General features: G+C 32.9%; 1 protein-coding gene across 1 annotated transcript in view; it reads right to left on the bottom strand.

Annotated features, from left to right (window-relative positions):
* Positions 1 to 27,150, bottom strand: part of PREX2 (phosphatidylinositol-3,4,5-trisphosphate dependent Rac exchange factor 2) — a 421,865-nt gene that overhangs the window by 51,544 nt on the left and 343,171 nt on the right. The window lies entirely within an intron of this gene.

Genomic DNA, 27,150 nt, shown 5'->3' with positions numbered 1-27,150 from the left:
TGGAGATAGGAAATACTTAACTCTTTTGCGCTTTGAAATTGACCCAAAGAGGGAAGAACAATCCAATCCATTGGGGCAGAGAATAGATTCACTCACTATAGGGGAAGCGAAGGGTAACAAACAAACTGGTGGGGAGGGTAGCAGTACAGGAGAAGGAGACAGTAGAGGAAAAGCCTGCAAAGAAAATAAGGGTGGGAATAAGAAGGGAGGGGGGGTAGAAAGGGAAGTAAAATAAGGGTGGTATCTAGGGGGACTGATTAAAAACAAACATTGGTGTAGAAAGAAATAGTGAAAGAAGAAAAGACAGGACTAGGTGTAGAAATCAAAATGCTGGGAAATACACAGCTGGTAAACATAATTCTTAATGTTAATGGAATGACTCACCCATAAAACCAAGCAAATAGCAGAGTGGTGAGGAAGGTAGATATGCATAGGGTGAAAGTAAGAGGATGGAGCCAAATCTAATGGGCATCAACTGATAAAAAGAAGGCAGGAGTCGCAATCATATCTGACAAAGCCAAAGTAAAAATAAATCAAGTTAAAAGAGATAAGGAAGGTAATTACATCCTGAGAAAAGGCAGTATAGACAATGAGGAAATATCAGTACTCAACATGTATGCACCAAATGGCATAGCATCCAAATTTCAAAATGAGAAACTAGTGGAACTCAAGGACGAAATAGATAGAAAAACTATACTAGTGGGAGACCTGAACCTTCCTCTATCCAAACTAGATAAATCAAACCAAAAAATAAATAAGAGGTAAGAGAAGTGAATGAAATCTTGGAAAAATTAGAGTTAGTAGATATGTGGAGGAAAATAAATAGGGACAAAAAGGAATACACCTTTTCAGCAGCAAGTGGTACATTCAAAAAAACTGACCATGTATTAGGGCATAAAAACATTTCAAACAAGTGCAAAAGAGCAGAAATAATAAGTGCAACCTTCTGAGATCACAATGCAATGAAAATAATAATTAGTAAGGGTACATGGAGAGGTAAATCAAAAATTAATTGGAGGGGGGAGCTGGGTAGCTCAGTGGATTAAGAGCTAGGCCTAGAGACAGGAGATCCTAGGTTCAAATCTGGCCTCAGACACTTCCCAGTTGTGTGACCCTGGGCAAGTCACTTGACCCCTATTGCCTAGCCCTTACTACTCTTTCTGCCTTGGAGCCAATACACAGTATTGGCTCCAAGATGGAAGGTAAGGGTTTAAAAAAAAATTAATTGGAAATTAAATAATACAATTCTCCAAAACCGGTTAGTCAAAGAACAAATCATAGAAACAATTAATAATTTCATTGAAGAAAATGACAACGATGAGAAATCCTTTCAAAACCTATGGGATTCAGCCAAAGCAGTACTCAGGGGGAAATTTATATACTTGAGTTCATATGTTAACAAATTAGGGAGGGCAAAGGTCAACGAATTGGTCATGCAAATTAAAAAACTAGAAAGTGGACAAATTAAAAATCCTCAGATGAAGACTATATTAGAGATCCTAAAAATCAAAGGAGAACTTAATAAAATTGAAAATCAAAGAAATATTGATTTCATAAATAAACTAGAAGCTGGCACTTTGAAAAAGCAAATAAAATAGACAAAGTGCTGGTCAGTCTAATTAAAAAAAGGAAAGAAGAAAACTAAATTGACAATATCCAAGATGAAAAGGGAGACCTCAACTATAATGAAGAGGAAATTAAGGCAATCATTTAAAACTATTATGACCAATTATATGGTAACAAATATGGCAATCTGGTTGATATGGATGAATACTTACAAAAATATGAGTTGCCTAGACTAAAAGAAGAAGAAATAAATTACCTAAACAAGCCCATATCAGGAAAAGAATTTGAAGAAGTCATCAAAGAACTCCCTAAGAAAAAATCCCCTGGTCCAGATGGATTCACAAATGAATTCTATCAAACATTCGAAAAACAACTAATTCCAACATTATACAAACTATTTGGCAGAATAAGCAAAGCAGGAGTTCTACCAAATTCCTTTTATGACACAAATATGGTACTGATCCCAAAGCCAGGCAGGTCAAAAACAGAGAAAGAAAACTATAGACCAGTATAGATGATGAAATCTTAAATAGGATACTAGCAAAAAGACTCCAGCAAGTTATCACAAGAGTTATTCACTATGACGAGGTAGGATTCATACCAGGAATGCAAGGATGGTTCAATATTAGGAAAACCATCCACATAATTGACTATATTAACAAGCAAACCAACAAAAATCACATGATTACCTCAATAGATGCAGAAAAAGCCTTTGATAAAATACAACACACATTCCTATTGAAAACACTAGAAAGTAGAAGGCCTTTCCTAAAAATAATAAATAGTATATATCTAAAACCATCAGCAAACATAATCTGCAATAGGGAAAAGCTAGAAGCCTTCCCAATAAGATCAAGAGTGAAACAAAGATGCCCATTATTTAACATGGTACTAGAAACACTAACAATAGCAATTAGAGAAGAAAAAGAAATTGAAGGTATTAAAATTGGCAATGAGGAGACCAAGCTATCAAGCTATCACTCTTTGCAGATGATGTGATGGTCTACTTAAAGAATCCTAGAGAATCAACCAATAAGCTAGTCTAAATAACCAACAATTTTAGCAAAGTTGCAGGATACAAAATAAACCCGCATAAGTCATCAGAATTTCTATATTTCTCCAACCCATTTTAGCAGCATGAATTAGAAAGAGAAATTCTATTTAAAATCACCCTAGACATTATGAAATATTTAGGAATCTATCTGCTGAGACAAACAAAGGAACTGTATGAACACAACTACAAAACACTCTCCATAAAATTAAAACTAGATCTAAACAATTGGAAAATCATTGATTGCTCATGAGTGGGACAAGCTAACATAATAAAAATGACAATCCTACCCAAATTAATTTACTTATTTAGTGCCATACCCATTGAACTACCAAAAAACTTTTTTTGACCAAATTAGAAAAAAAAAACATAACAAGATTCATTTGGAAGAACAAAAGATCGAGGATATCCAGGGAAATCATGGGGGAAAAAAATGCAAAGGAAGGAGAACTTGCAGTTCCAGATCTCAAACTATATTATAAAGCAGTAGTCATCAAAACAATTTGGTACTGGCTAAGAGACAGAAAGGAGGATCAGTGGAATAGACTTGGGGTAAATGACCTCAGCAAGACAGTCTATGATAAGCCCCCAAATCCCAGTTTGGGGGACCAAAACCCACTATTTGATAAAAACTGCTGGGAAAATTGGAAGACAGTATGGGAGAAATTAGGTTTCAATCAACATCTCACACCCTACACCAAGATAATCTCAGAATGGGTGAATGACCTGAACATAAAGAAGGAAACTATAAGCAAATTAGGTGAACACAAAATAGTATTCTTGTCAGATGTTTGGGAAAGGAAAGACTTTAAAACCAAGCAAGAGATAGAAAAAAAATCGCAAAATGTAAAATCAATAATTTTGATTACATCAAAAGAAAAAGGTTTTATACAAACAAAACTAATGCATCCAAAATTAGAAGGAAAGCAACAAATTGGGAAACAGTCTTCATTACAAAAACCTCTGACAAAGCTCTAATCACTCAAAGGTTAAATTACTCAAATTTTGTTCTTTACAAAGAACTAAACCAATTGTACAAAAAACAAGCCATTCTCCAATTGATAAATGGGCAAGGGAGATGAATAGATAATTTTCAGTTAATGAAACTAAAACTATTAATAAGCACATGAAAAAGTGTTCTAAATCTCTTATAATCAGAGAAATGCAAATCAAAACAACTCTGAGGTATCACTTCATATTTAGTAGATTGGCTAACATGACAGCAAAGGAAAGTAATGAATGCTGGAGGGTGTGTGGCAACGTTGGGACATTAATGTACTGCTGGTGGAGTTGTGAATTGATTCAACCATTCTGGAGGGAAATTTGGAACTATGCCCAAAGGAGGCTCAAAGACTATCTGCCCTTTGATCCAGCCATAGCACTGCTGGGTTTGTACGCCAAAGAGATAATAAGGAAAAAAGACATGTACAAGAATATTCATAGCTGTGCTCTTTGTGGTGACAAAAAAAATGGAAAATGAGGGGATCCCCTTCAATTGGGGAATGGCTGAACAAATTGTGGTATCTGTTGGTTATGGAATACTATTGTGCTCAAAGGAATAATAAACCAGAGGATTTCCATGGGAACTGGAACAACCTCCAGGAATTTATGCAGAGCAAAAGTAGCAGAACCAGGAAAACATTGTACACAGAGACTGATACACTGTGGTACAGTTGAATGTAATGGACTTCTACATTAGTGGCAACGCAATGATCTTGAACAACTTGGAGAGATCTATGAGAAAGAACACTATCCACGTTCAGAGGAAAAACTGTGGGAATAGAAATACAGAAGAAAAACTACTGCTTGATTACATAGGTCGAGGGGGATATGATTGGGGAGGTAGACTCTAAATAAAAATCATAGTGCAAATACCAACAACATGGAAATGGGTTCTAATCAAGGACACATGTAATACCCAATGAAATTGCACATCAGCTATGGGAAGGGTGGGTGGAGGGGAGTGAGGGAAATAAAGTGATTATTGTAACCAAAAATAAATATATTTATAAAAAATTTAAAAAAAAAGAACAATAAACCTGCCCATACTCACTGACCTAGAGATCCCATTAGATCCCAAGGACATTATTTTTTTTAATCCCTTACTTTCCTTATTCACTCCAAGGCAGAAGAGTGGTAAGGGCTAGGCAATGGGGGTCAAGTGACTTGCTCAGGGTCACACAGCTGGGAAGTGTCTGGGGCCAGATTTGAACCTAGGACCTCCCGTCTGTAGGCCTGGCTCTCAATCCATTGAGCTACCCAGCTCCCCCCCCCCCAAAGGACATTATTGAGAAAGAAGGTAAAAAGCTGTGTAAGTATAAAAATATTCATGTAAGCTTTGTTCTTTATGGCAAAATATCTGGAAATAGCACAAATGCAATAAATGGAAGAAATGGCTGAAGATATGCTATTTGAATGTAATTAATTGTATTTTGTTTTTGAAATAAAAAATATTGAAAATATATAAAAAGGAAATATATGAAGGGATGAAAAAAGAATAAGAATAATACATATTATGATTACATTTTAAAAAATAATAGCCACAAAATTGAGAGAAAAAAGTATCCAAGTAAAAGAAATCTAAAAAGAATTCAAAAGTAGTTGTTTTTATTAGCACACATATATGATTTGAATATTTTCAACACTATTGATTGCCTAAGAAAACTATTATTTGAATATTCTTCTTTGACATGGATTGTGTATTTATACATATGTAATGCACACCTACATATATGTGTTTATTATGCACTGGTTTGTTCTGATTTTCTTCTGTCAGCATGACATCTCCTACCCAACTCACCCCTCATTCTTTAGCAGAGTATACTATTTTATCTCCATTAAAAGCCAACTGGATTGTTTTTGTTCAAGAAACCATAATAAAAAAATTATTGTATCAGCAGTGCTTGTTTGTGATATTTTTACTATGTCAAAGTTATCCTATAGAATGTGAATTTTGGACAGGGAATAATTAATGCCTGTCAAAACCTAAAGAGAATTGCAAAAATGAAAGACTGGGTATCATCACTAATTACAATTTCTATCTGCAAAACATTCATTTGAACATGGAAGCTTTGTGCAAATGGTAGATACAAACATCAGAGTTGCGCATCGCGTTCCCTCTCCATAGTCTTTTGTGGACTTTTAACCAAGTAAAGATATACATGTTCAAAAATATAAGCTTGAAAAAATTGTAATAATACAAATGTCATTTTATATACATTATTATTATAAAAAATCATACCTCTTAAAGCAATTAGATTTGTTTTAGCTTTTGCTTGCCTCTAAATATTGAGTATATAGTGCTGAAAAGTCTCTTGAAAAACTTAATCAAATATCTGTTTAAAGATTATAAGTGCTTAATGTTATGGGGTGTTGTTCTCTCTATCCCTTTCAATTCCCTTGAGTCTAGAAGATGTTTTTGAGATCATATAATTACATATTGAACAATTCCTAAATATATTTCATTGCTTTGCACAAGACAGATCCCTCTGTTCAAATAATATGGATAAACTTGCTGCTCTTATATTGATCTTTCATGCTCCACCCTCCCCAAGTAGCAATGTTTTCAAAATAAATGAAGGACATGACATACTTCTAGAAAATATATGGAATTTACAAAAAAAAATCCTAAAATTTATCATTGTATATATACTCATTTTCCAATAAGCACTAAGCATATCATTATTCCACAAGTATTTAGAAAATATATTTCATTAAGTGAAATGTAAAAAAAAAAGTGAGAATCCATTCTCCTATATGTAGGTATGTATGTGTATATATGATTTAATAAGTCATAAATTCTCACTTAATGTAAAAGAATATTATTCATCCTACTGTTACAAATAAAGCCAAGAATTACAAAAGAGAGCGTTTAGTACAATTTGTACCCAAGAAAGCACAGCCCAGAAAATAATAGCAAATAGAGAGGATTCAGCCTTTGCTTGAAGGCTACTAGAAATATAGAATCTACTAACACCTGAGGAATCTCACTAAATAAAATCATGAACTTTATTTCAATACTCATGTCCCAAGTAACTTCAGAACTGAGGTAGAAGAGTAACTGTTCCATAAAAGTGATTCATCATTCAGTGTAAAGTAGAAATTAGAAAGGTAAGTTATACTATTTATATTTGATCATTTTATATAAAATTTTTAAAAATTACCCAAGCCACCAATTATTTGTGAGCTAGTAAAATATTTTGTAGAAACTGCAAAATAAGTATTTATATTCTTGAATTAGGGCTGACTGATGTTTATTCTTTCCACTGAAAAAATTAGGGATTAACTAGAAATCAGAAAAGAAAGAGATGGCAGGCAGTAAATAGCATTGTGGAAAAAAAAAGACTGAACAGAACTAAGAAATGATGGGCAACAGCTGGAGTAAAATGTGAGTATATAAGCAGAGCCAAATGGAATACTTCACATACTCCATATATCTTAAGGCAGAAAAGCAATCACGTCTAAAGGGTACATTCTTAGTGAAGCACAGGGGAATTAGCCATGAAAGACTCATTACAGATAAAGAGACTTAAAATTTCCACTCTACACCCTCAGAAAATCCTAAACTCCTATCTTTAAACCTAAACTTAAAAACCTATTGTCATGTATACACATTTCATGCTACCTTGTCCTTACTCTTAAAAATATATTAACATTTGCTTTAAGTCTTTCCTATAGGTTCATATTTGAGGCTAGTGTATACTTTATCCCTAAGCTTCCAGACAAGCATAATTGGGTCCTCAGGTAAGGCCCTATTTACTCTCCTATAGAACTGTAGGTTCAAATCCTTGGTTAAGCACAAGCATTCCTTTTAACTACTAGCACCCAGGTTTGAAAATAGCTCTATCTCCTGTCATCCTCTCCATATTTTAGATTTGGTATTGGGCAATCATTTTTCCTTGTTGTTTCTGACTCAATTTGAGTGAATATGTTTTCTGAGTTATCTGTTTTCATACTGTTTCAACTTCTTAATTTGAAACCCACTGTGATAGATATGTCAACCTCCAACTCCATAGAAATCACTTCAAACAAAGGTTTTATAACCTTGTCATGAAGTCAGTGATTCTTGCCCTCTATTGCTTTGGCCTTTTGAACACACCAACTTTACTCCATTCCCTCTAGTTTTCAGTTCTAAGGTGGCAAAGCAGGTTGTGTGTGTGTGTGTGTGCATGTATGTAGCTTTAATGTTGTCAAAGCTTTAAATGTTATTTCTATAAATGTGTTATATGTGTAATATATACACGTTTACATATATGTAAACACATGAATATAAATGTATTCCTCATCACATTTCGATATTTTATTTTTCCTAATTACATGTAAAAACAATTTTTGCATTTATCCTCTGAAACTTTGAGTTCCAAATATATACCTCCTTCCCACCCTCCCTCCCTCCAATTCTTCCCCCCCTTCTTGAGATGGTAAACAATCTAATATATGTTTTACATTTGTAATCATATAAGGCATTTTCCCATATTAGTTATTTTTCAAATAAAAAGATGAAGTAGAAAGAAAGTGACATATAATATATCAGCCTGCATTCATTCATCATTGGCTCTTTCTTGGAGGGTAGATAAAATTTTTCATTACACTCTTTGGTATTGTCTTGTACCACTGTATTGCTGAGGATAACTAAGTCATTCACAGTTTGTCAAATATATTGCTGTTGTTGTGTACAATGTTCTGGTTCTGCTAACTTCACTTTGCATCAGTTCATGTAAAGTCTTTCTAGATTTTCCTGAAATCATCTTGCTCATCCATTCTTATAACACAATAGTACTCTATTACAATTGTATAACACAATTTGTTCAGCTATTACCCAATTGTTTGACAACCCCTCAATGTCCACTTCTTTGCTATCACAAAAAAAGAGTTCCAACACATATTTTTATACAAATAGCTTCTTTTCCTTTTTTCTTTTAAGTCCCTTTGGGATACAGAGCTAGTAATGGTACTGATGGATTAAGGAGTATGCATGATTTTAGTCCTCTGAAAATAGTTCTAAATTGCTCCCAAGAATGGTTGGATCAAATCACAACTCCACCATGAATGTATTAATGTACTAATTTTCTTGCATCCCTACCAACACATCATTTTCCTTTATTGTCATATTAGCTAATCTAATAGGTGTGAGAAAGGTTTTAGATTGAATTTCCCTAATCGAGTTATTTTGAGCAATTTTATATGACTATAGATTGCTTTGATGTCTTCATCTGAAAACTTCTTGTTCATATTTTTGACCATTTATTAATTGGAAAATTGCTTTTTAAAAATTTGACTTATTTCATTATGTATTTAAGAAATTATATCTTTTTCAGAGATATTTGTTGTAAACCTTTCCCCTAGCTTTCTGATTTACTTCTAATCTTCTCTTTGTATTTGCTTTGTTTCTACAAAACCTTTTTAATTATATATAATCAAAATTATCCATTTTATACTTATAATGTTCTTTATCTCTTGTTCGCTTCTAACTTCTTCCTTTATCCATAGATGTGACAGGTGAACAATTCCAAGCTCCCCTAATTGGCTTATGGTATCATCCTTTATGTTTAGAATATGTACTCATGTTACCCTTATCATGGTACATTACTGGTCTTTGCCATACTATTTTCCAATTTTCCCAACAGTTTTTTGTCAAATATGGAGTTCTTGTCCCAAAAGTGTTGATCTTTTGATTTATCAAAGAATAATTGACTATAATTTGTTACTAAGTTTCTTTTTTAGCTACTACCAGGTTGTTTTGATGATTACTGCTTTGTAATAAATATAGTGTAAGATCTGGTACTCCTAGGCTACCTTCCTTGAAATTTTTTTCATTGATTCCTTTGATATTTTTAAACTTTTGTTCTCATAGATGAATCATGTTATTCTTTTTTTCTAGCTCTGTAAAATAACTCTGGGGAAATTTAATTGGAATTGTACTAAATAAGATTAGCTAAAATTGTCATTTTTTTATTTACTAGATCTACCCACAAGTAATCAATATTTTTCCAATTTTTAAGCTCTGATTTTGTGTGAAAAGAGTTTCATAATTAAGTTCATACAATTTTGAGGTTTTGTCTTGACTTGTAGACTCCTAAGTATTTTATATGATCTATCATAAATTTAAATAGAATTTATTTTTCTCTGTCTTGCTGAGATTGTTGGTAATGTCTAGAAAGGCTGATAACTTATACAGCTTTATTTTATATGCTACAACTTCATTAAAGCTATTAATTATTTCAACTGATCTTTTAATTGATTCTCTAGAACTCTCTAGGTATACTACCTCATCATTTGTGAAGAGTGATATTTTGTTTCTTAATTTTTTATTCTAATTCTTTCAATTTCTTTTTCTTCTCATTGCTAGAGCTAACATTTTCAGTATAATACTGAATAATAGTGGTAACAATGGACATCCTTCTTTCACTCCTGATCTTACTTGAAAGGCTTCTAGCTTCTTGCCATTACATAAAATTCTTGTGATGGTATTAGAAAGATACTAATTATAATTTTAAAGTAGCTCCATTTATTCCTATGTTCCCTAATATTTTAGTAGGAATGGATGTTGTATTTTGTCAAAAGTTTTTTTTTCTGCATTGACTGAGAAAATTATGTAATTGATGTTGTGTTTGTTATTAATATGTCAATTCTACTAATAGTTTTTCCCAATATTGAACCCATCCTGCATCCTTGGAATAAGACCCATTTAATCATAGTGAATGATCCTTGTGACACATTGCTGTAATTTCCTTGGTAGCAATTTTATTCAAACATTTTGCATCAATATTCATTAGGGAGATTAGCCTATATTTTCTTCTTTTTTTTTTTTTACTCTTCTTGGTTTAGGTATCACTACTGAAATTTGTCATAAAAGGTATTTGGAAGGACTCTTTCTTTGCCTAGTTTTCCAAATTATTTATATAGTAATGATATTAGCTTTTCTCTAAAGGTTTGGTAGAATTCAGTTAAGGATCCATCTGATCGTGAGGACTTTTTCTTAGGGAATTCATTGATAGCTTATTCAATTTCTTTTTCTAATATGGAATCATTTTAGTATTCTATTTCATTTTCTTTTAATCTAAGCAGTTTACATTTCTGTAAATATATATCCATTTCATTTAGACTATCAAATTTATTGGCATGTAATTAGATGATAAAATACTAATAATTGCTTTCAGTTCCTCTCCATCTGGTGGTGAATTCACCCTTTTCACTTTTGGTACTGGTAATTTGATTTTCTTCTTTTCCTGTTTAAATTAACATAATCAATGGTTCATCTATTTTTTTTCATAAAACCAGATTTTATCCTTATTTATTAATTCAATTATTTTCTTACTTTCAATTTTATTGATCTCATTTTGATTCCTCATGCCATTTTAATCTTTCATTCAGTCTCTGAACCATCTCCATTGTGAATTTCAAAACTACTCCACCCTATTCAGACCATTATTTAGAAGATCAGATTTAGCTATTTCCTAATCAATAACAATAGAGATACTTGGAATAACAGAATCAGGTCTTGGAAACTAAATTCTCCACCCTACTCAGTGTAACAAGATTAGGAAAGGCTGCAGCAAACTCAAGATTTAATTATTTGAGAATATGGCCTTCAACAGACATCTGCAAAAAAAGGACAGACCTCTGGGTGGTCCTAAGTCAAGCTTGAGCCACCATTGGCACATGTGAGACGCAAGAAGTGAGTTAGAGAACAGCCTATGGAGTTCTCATGACTTCCTGTGAGGAGGGCTAGAGTTCAGTTGGATGCTGGAGCTTGAGGTTGGAGGAGCCCTGCAGACTGCTTTCCTTCAGATTGGTCACGTGAGTGATAAGGACTGACCTTTTTCCCTGCCTTGGCTCTCCAAGGCCTTAAATCCCACTTTGGCTCAGCCTGAGACAGAGTGGTTCTGAGTTAAACTCTCTTCCTTCTCTCCCTCTTTCCCTCTCTCCCTCCTTCCTTCTCTCCCCCACCCCTCTCTCCCTCTAATATTTTCTTCCTCCTGTTGTAATTAAATCACCATAAAAATTTGGCAGCTGACTTGGGTATTTTATTATTTGGGATTTCCCTTGGTGACCATTTAAATTTAGATTTTGTTTCAGTCTCAACTATAATTTTAATTGTTATATCATCTTTCTTTCCTTTTTCTCCTTCCTTTCTCTCTCTCTCTGTCTCTGTCTCTCTCCAATCCCTCCCCACCCAAACACATATGTATACACACACATGTGCACAAGTGCAAACACACACAGATTCTGCTTCTTTTTCTCTAACAAATGTTCTATATTTCAGAGTGGAAAGACTATCATGCAAATGATTAATATGGAAGAGAAATACAAAATAAAAGAGCAACCAGATGCCCCAAAGAAAGTCAATCAAATCAGAAAATCTGGATGCATCCCACCCCCACGTGCTGTAGAAATTTGCTGATGTGATACTGAACTACTGTCAGTTATCTTTCAGTTAGCAAAAAATGGAAGACAGGATTCATGACTAGAGACAGGCAAATGTACTAGTTTCAAATGTGAGCTTGATTTTAAACCTGGCATACTTCTAGAGCACATTAAGGCCCTTAGAAAAGAAGGTGGTAATTACTAAAAACTAGTTCTATGAATCTAATTTTACTTCTTTTTTTTGACAGTTTTTAGAAGAAAACTTTTTTTCCAAAAATTAATTATATCAGCTAAAGAATTATTACATTTCAGTCTCAACCACCTAGAAACAAGGGAATGTTCTGTATTCTATTTTGCTCATAAAATAAAAACCATCTTTTTACAGGAATAACCTAGGATCCTTTAAAAAAACAACAAAGAAAACCTTACAAAGTTGCCCTTAATGTACATACTTTACATTTGGTTAATGAGCTACATGTACATGTTGGTAATGATGCAATATTAAATGTACTACCATGGAATATTAATACATGTAATTATTTCCATTAAAATGTCTAATAAATCTCTTGTCCTCATGTAACCATAGCTTTTTATTCTATTTAAAACCATACAAAAATAGTTGATTTATGTATCATAAATGGATTATTACATATTTTTCAAAATTATCCCAATAAACTTGGGTTTTGATTACAGGGCCTAATTTTATAAGTTAATGAAAATGTTATCACAAATCTATAAAATTAGTTATAAAGAACCTCTTTGATAAAAATTCAAGTTACAAACCAAATAGGTCATATACAAATGCACCTTTTTTAATGAGTCTCTTATGTTAGATCATATAAGAAAAATGTAGAAAATAATTAAACCAACAAACATTTGTTAAATACTAGGTTTTTTATATTTTTGTCACTGTGGTAGGAAAGTACAGAGACAAAAAAATGAAGCCTCCTTTTTTGAGAAGCCTAAATTATATTGGAAGAAGACATTTACTTAAATATATAGGGAATTAATATTATATAATAAGAAAATAAGGTACTTATGAAAGAATTCGTGTAAAAGTTATTTCAATACTTCAATGAAGTTGTGGTCTGACTACCTCTTAGGGGGCTCAGTCTGCCAAAGCCTGAGTTCACCCCAAACTCCAGGAGGGAGGGAAAGGGATTTTGCTAGAGAAAGGGATTCCCTTCCCTCACTTTCTTTTCCCATTCTTTCCCTGTTAATTGTTCCTTTATATTACCCTGATTGAGTTAATTGACATTAAAGTAGTTATCTTTTCCCCAAGTTTTGAAACAAGTGTGAGTGAACAGATCAAGAGGAGACACATCTTCCTTAGAAGAAACTCTTTAGTCTCTAGTAGTGGAGGGGAAAAAGAGGGACAAGAGCAAATCTGGGAGAGCAGCCATAGCTAAGGAGGATAGGCAGAAGGGGGAAAATCTTCAAACCTCATCTCCTCTCTCTGAATCAACCCTAAACAATCTTCAATTTTTCAGAGATTGTAGTCTTTTAAAATTGGCAACCATACAACTTCATCAGCAGAAGATTTATAGTGGAAAAGTTAATATTAGCACTGGGCCTAATTTCCCAAAAATTAATCCCCAACCTTATCCTTTTGCAATGAACCATATTTAAATAATTTTCCATTTGCTCCATTCTTGGTAAAAAATGTTTTACTTGATATGTGAGTGTTTTATTAAAATTTCTGAGTAATTTCTGAAGGGTAGAGATCTCTCTAGCCTATTTCTTTTAGTGACTGCTCCATTCATTATCAAATATTTTTAATATCCTAAGTCATTTAAGCAACAGCCTAATGAAAATTAGAGTAACTCAGTGAAGTGATAGATAGAGGGACTCCTCATATCTATTATATAAACTTTCAATTTTAGTTTTGTGACTTATGTGGTACATTTTTGTGTGGGATATCCTAACTCATAATTTTTCTAGCATAGGTCAACATATAAAAGCAAATTAAAAAAAAAATCTCAGTTGTAATATATGGCCCCCAAACTTTCAAAATTCCTGTTGTTCATGCCTATATCTAAGATTTGTGATGGGGATATCAGAATTCAGCTAATAACTAAAATTCTACAAAAAAAGAAAAAGTCTTTAGTTCCTATACTCAGGCTAAACCATTTTTAATATGGAAGAGTTTATTTAACCCAACAATTAGAAAGGAAGGAAATAAATATTTATATAGTGCCTACAATGAACCAAGAACTATGCAAATAAGTCATTTAAACTTTCTAATGACCTTGGAAGGGGTGTGCTATTATTAGTCCCATTTTACAATTGAGGAAACTAAGAAAATGAGGTTAATAAATTGTTCAGGGTTACACAGTCACTAATTATCCAAGACCATATTCAAACTCAAGTTTCCTGACTCTAGACTAGTGTTCTATCCAAGGCACTACCTAACTGATTCTGGGCAACAGTAAAACTAAAGAAATTAATAATCTGTATGCCCAGAAACCGGCAAGTATTCACCAAAGGGTGGGAGGAAAGATTTATATAGCATGGCATATGTATTAATGTATTATGAGGACATTTATTATATTTATCTACCTTATTACTAGTTAAGATGAAGAAAAGTCAGAAATACATTGCTGACTGCTAAACCATTAATTAATGCCAACTCCATTGTTTAATCTCTGCTGAATGAATTATCCTGGATTGTAACAGATATGTTAGATAATATAACGTAGACAACTTAAGTGAATTTGGTTTCCCTTTTGTGATGTAGTGGCATCAGCAATGTCATTTTTGGGATACCATATTAATATATTCATTAATTTATCAAAAACAGAATTTAAACTTCAAGACTTTTCTTTATCTTATAGCCTTCCAAAATGGTCATATATTTGGCCATTATGATTTATATTTCCACTTTACAAAACAGAGACTTTTCCAATATACACTGAGATCTCATGATTATATTCACATACCTTTATAAAAGCCTCCTCAGTTCTTTCCTCTTTTGCTAATATTTGTGGCATAAGAAAATGAGATGGGGGGGGGGGGAGTTGGGTAGCTCAGTGGATTGAGAGTCAGGCCTAGAGACGGGAGGTCCTAGGTTCAAATCTGGCCTCAGACACTTCCTCGCTGTGTGACCCTGGGCAAGTCACTTGAGCCCCATTGCCTAGCCCTTACCACTCTTCTGCCTTGGAGCCAATACACAGTATTGACTCCAAGATGGAAGGTAAGGGTTTAAAAAAAATGAGATTGGAATTTCTTAGTACCCTGTTTGGTTGACTACAACATCTCAAATTATGTACTCCAATCTGGAAACAACATTGAGGCTTTGTCCAAATTAAAAATAAATTTCCTTTTTTATTCAGTAAGCTCTGAAAAGAATTTCACTCTCTTCACATCTTTAAGCTCTTTGATTTTCTTCAGGTTTTTCAGGTTGTCCAGTTGCTTCAGAAGCTTCTGGCTTCCTGAAGCAACTCAAATTGCTTAAAAACTTGAAGAGGGTGGAATTCTTTCCTTTTCCTGAAAACTCTACCTCACCCTTCCAGTAGGCAGAGAACACTGATGTCCACCAATAAAAAGGGTTCCATAACCATGGGCTTTGAAATTGGGGTTAGACATAGATATGTTCATGACACTGTTCTGACCAGAAGTCTTCTGTGTCTTCTTAAAGGCTCCCAAGTAAAATACAAGCTCCTTAGCCCGGCATTCAAAGCCCTCTTAAATCTGAAGCCACTCTGCCATTCTATTCCTGGCTTCTAATACTACTTTCCCATTATTAAAAATTCCAGATAAATGGGTTTATTATCCTTCTACTTGATTGACTAGTTCATTTTAATGTGTCCTCCCTCCATCTCATAGCATTTATACTATTTATCTGAATGTTCTTTGCCCTCTTCTTTTCCTATTTAATTCATAACCATTCCTTAATAACTAGTATAAAAAAGACTAATATAGATGTCACTTTCTCCTCTAAGTTTTTCCTTAAACCTCTATCAATAACAACCCATACCACTGAAATATGAATAGAAATTTGTTTTGGATCTATCTATTGCATGCATGTAATATTGTGTATTATATTTATTTGTGTTTATATATCATTTCCTTTCTAGATTTTAAGCTCCATGGAGCTCTTGTCATAGTTAAACTTTTCTCACCATGTATAACCTGACATAGTCTTTTAGACACAGCTGCCACTTGATAAATGTTGGCAATGTATAAGGGAAAGTATAGTCTACAATAATACAAGCTGATCACTAAGTTTTATCATATTTGAAAATATTCTTTTAGACTCTTACAAAGTTTAGGACATCTTATTAGGTCACCCTTCCTGTAGGAGTCTCTCCTTTGCTAGAATAATGACTTCTAAAAGACTTATTTTGTTTTGGAAGATTATGGTAGTTGGGCAGAGCAATTTATTTTCCCCAATTTAGATGCAGGGTTCTTGATGTGATGTGATTAAATCCCAGCACAAATGTCATTTCCTCCTTGAAGCCTTCCCTTAACACACTAGTTGGTAATTAATTCAGGTGATTTAACCTTAGGTGTTCCTGCTAATATGATTTCTGTACCTTTCAAATCATGTCCAAACATCAGAAAGAATAGTACACTAGAAAGGTTAATTTACTTTTGGAGTCATTTGCTTTTTCTTTGAACAAAAGCCAGAATCAAGTTCTAAATATTGGAAATCCCCAGAGCAAAATTTGCATAGTATTTAAATGTTTCTCCAAGTTACAGTAAGTAAAATGTTCTATCTCATCTCCTTCATTTCAGCTAAGCTACTAAGCTACTAAGCTACTAAGTTGTGCTACCTTGAATGTTCTACTTTTCCAACAATTTGCATAAACCTTGCCTATTTGTCTATTTGTCCTTTAATGTCACAAGGATGACACATTAATATTTGGTAAGTAACACAGTTCTCCAGAAATCCAAATAGCAATTTGTTTTAGAAGTTAACAACGGTGCCTACATGTTCATTAAAAAAATAACAAAACTCAATTGCTTAATTGAAACTAGAGAAATGACAATGTGATTGTTTAGGAAGGGAATAAGCATTCATAAGTGTCTACTATGTTCTACTATGCCTATGCCAAATACTTTACAATTATTATCTCACAACACTGGGAGGGAGGTATTATTATTTTCCCCATTGTACAGATGAGTAAATGGAAGAAAATAGATGTTATGTGACTTTAACAGGGCACATAGCTAGTAAATGTTTTAATTTAGCTCTTCCTTACTCCATGATTCTTTCCATCTATCTACCTAATGTGTGTATATATCATTTTAAAACAAAAAATATTCTATAGATAAATTCTAATGCTTATTTCTTTTATATTTTTTCATCTTTGTTCCCTTCCCCTATCAAATTAGGTTATCAGTATGCTACTGATATTATACTTTATGTAGTGCAGCTAAGTGGGTTTTAGTGGAGTAGTATCAAAATCGAAACACCTTTTATGGTAATATCTATTGAATTCCAAACAACTCAGTTCAAAATGGAACTCATTTGAACACAATTTAGACCACTCATATGGACTGAATGGACTTATTTCTCTGTGATTCCAAACTAATTGTACATATATATTTATATGCAATTAAAGATAACAAGTTTGAATTTTTAGAATAAACAAGCTAAACAATATAATAGTAAGCACAATAATTCATGGAGTGGTAGAGAGAACACTGGTCTGGGAGGTAGAAAACTTGAGTTGAAATATCAGATTTGCTACATACTCTAAGGCTTTAGACAAAAACTTCACTGTTTGGCATCTCAGTTCACCATCTGTTAAATGAAAATGTTGGACTATATGACCTCAAAGGTCTTTTATAAGTCTTTGGCATTCTATTTCATGAGATTTATTCTATGAGGCTGACTACATAAATGACAACTCACTCAGTGCCAATTGGTGCTATACTGAATTCAGTGAAGTACAATATGTGCCTCCGTATCAATTGCCATATTATACTATTTCTAGGAGATGCATGATCCTGGGAAAAAGCATCTAAAAAATTCTACCACCCAAATGTTAGTCTATTTGGTTAATTAGTTATCAATGACATAAATTATCAGAGCCTTGACTCATGTACCCACATACATAATTATAAATGTTTGCATGGGTATATGGATATTGCATATATACATGCATTTGAGGACATTTTGGTGTCAAGATTAGTAAACTGAACTGACTTCCCATTAAAGGCCAAGTCATTTGTCACCAAAAAGAAATAAAGAGAAAATTCATTCATGCTCACAGATTTTTTTTTTAACCTAGCAGGAGAGTTTTGATAGCAAATAGTACCAATGCTTAATGTTAAATACAAAAGTTAGTTATAGGTTTTGAAGGAAATTTCTCACCAAAATCTATTATTCAAAGGTTAATGAAACCATCAAATCCTTCAAAAGCAAGGACTACCATAAGTGTCTACTCCTGGTACTTCATATGGGAAAATATAGGAAAATTTAAGGTAAGGTTCTTGGATATATTTAGAATATATTTCTATGAAGATTTCAAAGCACTCCCAGAATTATCACACCATTTCTCCTTATAGATTTTGTTGTAAAAAACAACTATACTCAATTACAGTCTAATAGTTTTTGACACATTTAAAATTTATAATACAAAACATACTGTGAATGCAAATGATGATAATTTCCCTTGGCCTCTCTAAGTTTAGTAAATTTTATGTTTTGTTTTATTACAGTGAGCTCATTAAAATATTATTTTAGAATTTAAATTATAAGTAAAACAATGCAATTCAGCAATCAATTGCCCTCACAAAATCTGGATCATTGGGGTCTTTCTATAGCAAGATCTCTCCAATATTCCTGAAAATTAAATCTCCCAGGAAGGAATTCAAGAGCTAGCCAGAGTTCATAAATATATTTGCCTTTAGAGATAATATTTTACCCAGCCTCCGCATCCCCACAATTAAGATCTCAAGCAGAAAAGTACCTGGAGAGGTTATCTAATCCAACATTTTGTTGATAAAAACAATGAGGATCAGATAAATAACTTGTAAAGATCCCATACCTAATAGGTTTCAAAACTGAGATTAGAACCTTGATACTGTGAATCCAACTATAGAAGCTTTTCTTTGTAGTAGTGCTTTTGTTCCAAAATATGTCTAGATACAAAGAAGTTCAAATTGTACAACCAAAGTATTTGATATGGTGGACCTCAATAAATCAATTACTAAGTCTACTATAGGCCTCATGCTAGGCCATAAGGATACAAAGACAAAAAAATGAAATATTTCCTGTCCTCATAGAATTTAAAATGAATAACGAAGCCAGTACTAACAATATCACTCACATATGTGATGGGAGGGAGGGAGAGAGAGGGAGAGAGAAGGAGAGAGAGTGGGAGGGGAAGAGAGAGAGAGAGAGAGAGAGAGAGAGAGAGAGAGAGAGAGAGAGAGAGAGAGAGAGAGAGAGAATAGTGAAGCCCCTGAAAAAATCATTCTGAGGTAAGTTCTTATATTTCTATATTACTTGACTTATCCTGAACCATTTATGTTTCAATTTATCTTAATTTTTCTCAAGAGATGTAACTCAGTTTTAATTTTATTTGTTCCTACTGACTGAGAGAAGTAACAAATAATATAGAAAGATTATCCTTGCTTTTGGGTGAAGAAAGATAATGTTTTCAGACCTAATATTTTTAAAGTATCCTGATTTTTATTGCATAATGAAAAATGGTTGGCTGATAGGTAGACACAAGAGTAATAAATAGAAAAACAAACACTGCATTAAATAGAAAGCTGCTACAGTATACGAACCAATAAGGGAATTTAGAAATCCCTTTAACCTCCTTCCCAATTTCCTCTATCAAGAAAAAATATTCTCCTTTCCTCCCATTCCAAGATCAACAAAATTTTCATGTCATGCTATAGAATAAAATAAACTATTAACTTACATAAAATAAATATTTTGATGATATTCTAGGAATTTACATGAAATATGGACAAAATGTAATTGTGGATATAATTAATATATATGAGAATGTTTATTTCTCTTAATGATTTGTCAAGAAGTTGTCCATCACTATGGGATCAAAGGGATGCTGAGAATGTTGCTCAGGTGTGGCAATTTTTCTACCTGCACACTTAACAAGAGAAAAAAGTAGAAAATAAAAAAGAGCAAAGGGGAACAATAAACACAAGCTAAACTATTCATGAGAAGTAACCAATATGTTCTAGATACTATATTCTTTCCTAATTATTATTCATCGGTAGTGAATATAAGGGTCACCAAAGACACAATAATTAGTCTAACATCAGTTTATTTGAAGGAGCAAGGGACATAAAATATCATTAAGGTAAACCTCCTCATTTTTTCAGATAAAGAAATTGATGCCCAAAGAAGTTAAATGACTTCCCAAACTCCCATGAGTGAGAAGCAGCAGATCCTGGAATCTGAATTTAGGTCCTTAGACTTAAATCTAATATTCTTTCCATTAAAGTAAATTGAAGGAAAAAAAAAAGGTGGGGAAAGTAAATTGCCTCTCAAGTGGAAGAGGGTGTGGTTTCTTCCATCTCTGATTACCGAAAATCACTTCTATTACTTTTTGTTTCCCACAGATAGACACAGACACACACACCACTTATCCTCTCTTCCCCCAAATCCTTGTTTTCTATTGTAGAAATATCTATTCAGTGCCAAACAGTAATTGTATTATAGTTTAAATTGAAACTGTCCTAGACTATAGGCCATTCCTTGAAAAATGAGGTGTTTGAGGTAATTTGGTACATCACAATTTGGTCTTCGCATAAAGAAAAGTTTGAATTGAAAAATCACCTTATCTACTTACTAACTCTATGTCCTTGGTCATTTAATCTCCCTAAATCTCAGTTTCTTCATCTATAAAATATAGATAATTATGAGTTGAGTTACAGTGAAGATCAGAGATGTGATCAAATATGTAAACTCTTTTATAAACCTTAAGTTGCAAAATAAATGTTATTATTACTTGTGCACTAAAAATGAAAAATGACCTCAGAAAAAACAAAACCCTGGCCCTAATTTGGAAAAAAACACATTTTTTTCCTGAAAATAAATAGTTTTTACTATTCAAAATACAATAAACCAAAATAAAAATAAATAAATAAAATATTGGGTCTCTAGTATATAGACACTGAATTTATCTTTCTGTATTGTGATAAAAAATATCCAGCAAATTGGGGATGGTACATGAACTTGGACAATGAAGAGATGAACACACATAGTTATTTTCATTTTTGCTGTCCCCACTCTTTCCCTTTCTTCTCTTACTTTATGCTTATGTCAGCCCTCCATGCCACTGCACAGGTTGCAAACTCCACTATTTTATTCCAATCACTATTTTGCACCTCTCTACTTTTTATCTTCTTTTGGAATGTGACACTGAGCCCTGAGCAGCCCTTGCAGCTGCCAACAAAGGCATTAGGGTCATTTTTTTATATGTGGCAAATGAAGCTTTATCAGAGAGAGAAAATTAGGCACTCTAGACAGGGGGTTTCTTATTAACACCTTCTCACAATTCATCTATTAAATCTAAGGGATGGGGGTGGGGTAAAGAGAGAGTTGATGGGCTCTGCAGTGAGATGTCTATAAATATATCATAGAAGACTTCCTCAGAACTATTTATTAAAAAAAAAAAAAGGAAAAGGCTAAGCAACTGGAGTTGAGTGACTTGCCCAGGGTCACATAGCTAGAAAGTATCTGAAGCCAGATTTATACCCAGGACCTCCCATCTCTAGGCCAGGTGCTCTATCCACTGAGCAACCTAGTTATCCTCTTAGGACTCTTTTCTAAGTACAAGACACTAAAGCAAAATCAGGCCTCTGGCATAATTCCAGAAAGATGGAACTCTGGAAAGGTAGACACACTAATATACTGATGGAAAGGGGCCTACTAAATTACTAATTACTTCTTTATTACATTTATAATCTTGACATTTAACCAGGGAAAGTCAAAACAGAAAAAATCCTATAGATCAATATGCCAAATGAATACTGAGGAAAAAAGTTAAAATATTAGCAAAGAAACTACAGCAATATATCAGAATGATTATATAATATGATGTGATCAAGTTCTATTTATACCAAACATGCAGGGTTGGCTCAGTATCAGTAAAACTGGCTACATAATTATATTAATAGTAGAATAGCAAAGTTCAAACGATTATAGCAATAAATACAAAAAATAAACTTTTGATAAAATTCAAGATATGAAAAAAATCCACATAAATCATCAGTATTTCAATATATTATCAGCATATTGCAAAAGCAGAGGGAAAAAAAAAAGCAATTCCATTAAAACAAGCAAACAAATAAAAACTCCAGAACATATTAGATACTTTGGAGTCTGTCTACCAAGAACTAAACTAAGAATATGTCTATTTTTTTTAGGAAATGAAGAAAGACTACAGCAATGTAAATGGAAAGAGCCACTATTAAATCAGTCAACGCCAAATGTTGCCAAATTATAAAATTCACATTTGGCCTCTAAAATAAGTTCCCTAACTCCATTGTGGAGGTGGTGGTCCATCTATGTGGGACACTACCAATGAAATATTTTTTTTCATTATGTATGATTAGTTTTCCTGATTTTATTTTTCTTCTTATTTATTAATAGTTAAAAAATCATCTATTCTAGAGCATAACTTTCTGCAAGGAAAAAGGGGAAAGATACTAGGAGAAATCAATAAGAATTATTTCTACAAAAATATTTCTTTTCTCTTTTCCTAGTTTCACTAAGACTATTTTGAGGCATGTGTAGACCAATCTCATAAGAGCTTTATAGAGATGTAATTATATATAATATGGACAGGTAGTTTTTGATGTTTTCTTCTTTGACTTCTTTAAAATAAAAGTCTGATATGTGATCTTGTGTCGAGTGATAGATTTGGAGTTAGAAAAGCTTTATCATTTTCTAACAATATGTCCTTGTGAAAATCATCTTAATCTCTTCATTGTGGTTTTTCATTTTCTCTAACTATAGATAATGCACTTGAATGACCAGATATTATTATATCTCTTTTGCAATCCTGCCCACAAACTCACCCCTCTTTTAAACTTCCCTATTACCCCTAAATTTGCAACCTTGGTGTCATCTTTGATTTCTTACTCTTATTTATCCCACATTTCCAGTTAGATAACAAACCCTGTTTCTTTCTCCATAACATCTCTTAAGTATATCCTTTTCTTTCTACTTACAGACGAGCTGGCCAAATATAAGTTCTCATCACCTTTTGTCTGGACTAGTGATAGCATCCTAATTAGTCTTCCAGTCTCTCTCTTCTATAATCCATCTTTTACACAGCAACCAATGTGATTTTCTTTCAAAATAACTCTCACCATATCAATAAACGTTGCTATCTCACTATTGCTTATAGAATAAAAACAACAACCACAACAAATCCTTTGGTATTTAATGCCCTTCAAAACCTGGTTCCTTCCTTCCTCTCCAGTATGCAATACAGGATACTGGAAAATCCTTTCCACCTGCTCTGTTTCAGCCATACTGGTCTACTTGGTATTTACTTACCCAACACTCCCTTAACTTCTGTGCACCTTTGCACTGGCTATCCTCTAACCTTGAATGGTCTTCCCTTTCCCCTCTGATTCTTGTAATCCTTGATTTCTTCAACTTAGCTTAGGTTCCCCCTTTTTGCAGAAAGCATTTCTGATCCCCTCAATACTTAATGACTTTACACATGAAATGATGCAAAATGAAGCAGGAACAGGAAAATATTGCCTTGTGTCTAGTTATTAACATCACATATTCTCAAAAATGTTTACTCTTCACTAAGAATATAGACACCTTCAGTACAAATATTACTAATTTTTTGTTTCTGTATCCCTTGCACAGGGTTTAACACACAGTGTTTGTATTTTGTGTAAGTCATTCTTTAGATACTCTTGGAATAACCTTCTTTAGCTATATGTCACTCAAAGCTCTTAATTGGTTTATCCTATCTCGTTTTTGTTTTTGTTTTTTGGTGTTGTTTTCTGAAGCAATATTATGCAAAATCCTTCATCCTCCTCCAGCAGTTTCATGCACATTAACTTGGACACTAAACTCTTTGTGCCCTTGACTACCATGTTGTTCCACTGAGCAAAAATATTAAATGTCTATTGGTTGAAGTGTTCAGTGGTCCCATAATGGCTTTGCATTCTACATTCCATTGCAATTAAGGAATTAAATACTTAGCCCAGAACAAATGCTAGTAGAATTGATAATGGTTGATAAGAGAAATTAATAAAAAAGAAAGTCTTTCAGGAAACTTTAATATATGCAAAAGATTTCCTGAGGAAAGAAAATATAATAAACCAGGCAACATATCACAGGTAGCTATTTATTATTCATTGTGAAATCACCTACTGATTTCAAATTCAGCATGTGCAACTGTAGTAATTTTTTTAGCTTGTAATAGAAGAAACTAGAAATCTCTGCATAATTAGATTCTTCTAAAACAAAAAAATGAGCAGTATAATTTAATAGCATTTTTTAATGTTTTGGCTCATCACAGATTTCCTGATTTCTTACAACAAATTATATCAGAATCAAAGATTTCATAATAGTTCGCCACAAACTTCTCAGCTAATCATAGATTATTTTCTGTTTGATTAAAATTATAACATAATAAAATCTCAAAAATATTATTACAATTTTCAATGAATCATAATTGTAAATATTTGAGAGTAAATATGTGTTGAGAGTAAAGATTTCAGATGCTAATATTTTGTTTCCATATTGCTTTCTGACTTATTGGTAGAGTCCTCTTTGGGGAACAGATTTTAGATTTATGGCATCATTGCATATTTAGTAATTCTGGAAGTACAAGTATAGCATTCACCACAAAACAAAGGTCATATTTTAAAATGGATAACAGAAATTAAATTGTATTACTTTTAAGTAGTTGTAATTCACTAAAGATAAATTTAGCTTAGCTATCAGAAAAACAGGTCATAATATTTGAGGAGTAAGAATTATTAATCATTCACCTGATTCATTCAGAGGAGAATTCAGTGACTATGCAATACCTGCATATTAGATAACTGTTCCTTTTACAAAGGCCATTCTAAAATGGCTACATACCTATCTGATAGACCAATTTGGATAAACTGCTTGTGATCCCTAGAACTAAATATTAAATTCAAGTGGATTTAATGAATAAGCATGGGGGGTGGAGTGAATAATAATAACCCAAATTGAACCAGAAGATAAAGGAAGCAATACAATGAATGAATGAATGAATGAAGTATTTATTAAGGACTTATGATACTGCATTGGGACCACAAAATGAAGGAAGAAGGGAAGAGAGAGGGAGACAAGGAGAGAGAGAGAGAGAGAGAGAGAGAGAGAGAGAGAGAGACAGAGAGAGAGAGAGAGAGACAGAGAGAGAGAGACAGAGACAGAGACAGAGACAGAGAGAAGGAGAGACAGAGAGAGAGAGAAGGAGAAGAAAGAAACAATGAAAGAACTCCAATGCATTGGTGAATCCTCTAAACAGAAATTTTGGTTGAATATAGATAAAAACAGCAAAGTATGAAAAGGTACAGATGTGTTGCATTCTGACCTTATGAAGAGAATTGTTGAAGCAATTAAATAATAAATCATCTGGTTTAATTAACTTATGAATTGATGATTGGTTTGGGGTAGGTTCACTTAGACATACAACACACTTCTAAGTAAAGACTACTTCAAAGGTCTAAAGTTTATTCTGTCAATTTGTTATTTTATATTTTTAATTGAACTCTAATATTAATTACTTTGCAATAAAGATAGAAAAGTAAAGCATTAAGATCAAATGGATAGTGATAATTAAAACAGTAACAAAATGAGACCACATACTTTAAATCTACCTCATCAACAAACTATTTGACATCCATATGGTAGATGACTTCTAATTAAGTCACTTGATCAATGGGTATATAAACACATATAGCTTAGTAATTTTTAGTGTAATTCCAATTTGCTATATAGAATAGTTAAACCAATTCAGAGTTCAACCAACAACACATGAACAGATACAACTTTCCCCAGACCTTCTCACATTTGGTAAAGATGACAAAAGATGGAAAAGATAATCTATTTCCATAATATATTTCACTTTTTCCCACCATATCCTTTATGTTTATGGACACTTGCCTTTTTCTCCCTTCTCTAAAGCATGCCTATCAAAGATAAAACCTTTGAGCAAAGATTTCCTTAAAATGATCGATCTTCTGTTCCTCAATAGGAATTCTGCCTTTACTAGAGAAAATAATTCTGCTTGTGGTATAAAAAGAAGGGACAAAAAAATAACTCTTTTGATTCATACCTGGGGATTGCAGGGGAGTCAACGGAACTTAACCTGTTATGAACACCAAGTTCTAATCATCATTAGTAATTATAATAGATTCTTAGCGAGGCTTTGTTAACAAAGTATACCACTACAATAGAAGGAATTGATGAAGTCTGAATGCAAATTGAAGAATATCTTCACTTTATTTCCTCCATGAATTTTTCTCTAGTTTAAGTGATTAGTCTTTTTCACAACATGAAAAACATGGAAAAATGTATTGTATATTAACACATGTACAATCTATATCACATTATCTGTTGTATTAGGGAAGGGGGAGGGGAGAAGGAGGGAGAGAACATGGATTATAAAATGTCAGAAAATTGCCTTGATATTTAATCTGGAAAAAATAAAAATTTAAAAAATTATCAAAAAATACAGAATTGATATAAACCTTAATTGTTATTTATAGCATCAATTTTATTGCATTTACTTGTACAAACAAGCAGCAACTGATGATGCGGAGTGAAATAAGCAGAACCAGGACATCATTATATATAGTAACTGTAATTTTGTGGAGCGATCAAATATGACAGACTTTGCTACTGACAGCAATAAAATGATCCAGGATTAATTCTGAGGGACTTATGAAAAAGAAAGGTATCTACCTCCAGAGAAAGAACTGTTGGAGTAGAAATGCAGATGAAAATATATGATTTATCACTTCTTGGCTCATGTAGATTTGGGGGGTTTGGGTTCTAATAGATTATTAACTTACAAAAATGAATAATATGGAAATGTTTTGAGTGATAATACATGTATAACCCAGGTTGAATCATGTGGTTTTAGAAAATTAATGTGGAAATTTATTTTGAAAAAACAAACAAACAATAGTTGAAAATGCATATCTTAAATTCAGTGATTGTTGCTTAT

Source organism: Monodelphis domestica, chromosome 3 (genome assembly GCF_027887165.1).
Source record: "Monodelphis domestica isolate mMonDom1 chromosome 3, mMonDom1.pri, whole genome shotgun sequence".
In the NCBI taxonomy this organism is placed as follows: domain Eukaryota; kingdom Metazoa; phylum Chordata; class Mammalia; order Didelphimorphia; family Didelphidae; genus Monodelphis; species Monodelphis domestica.
This window is presented reverse-complemented; position numbering and strand designations above follow the sequence as displayed.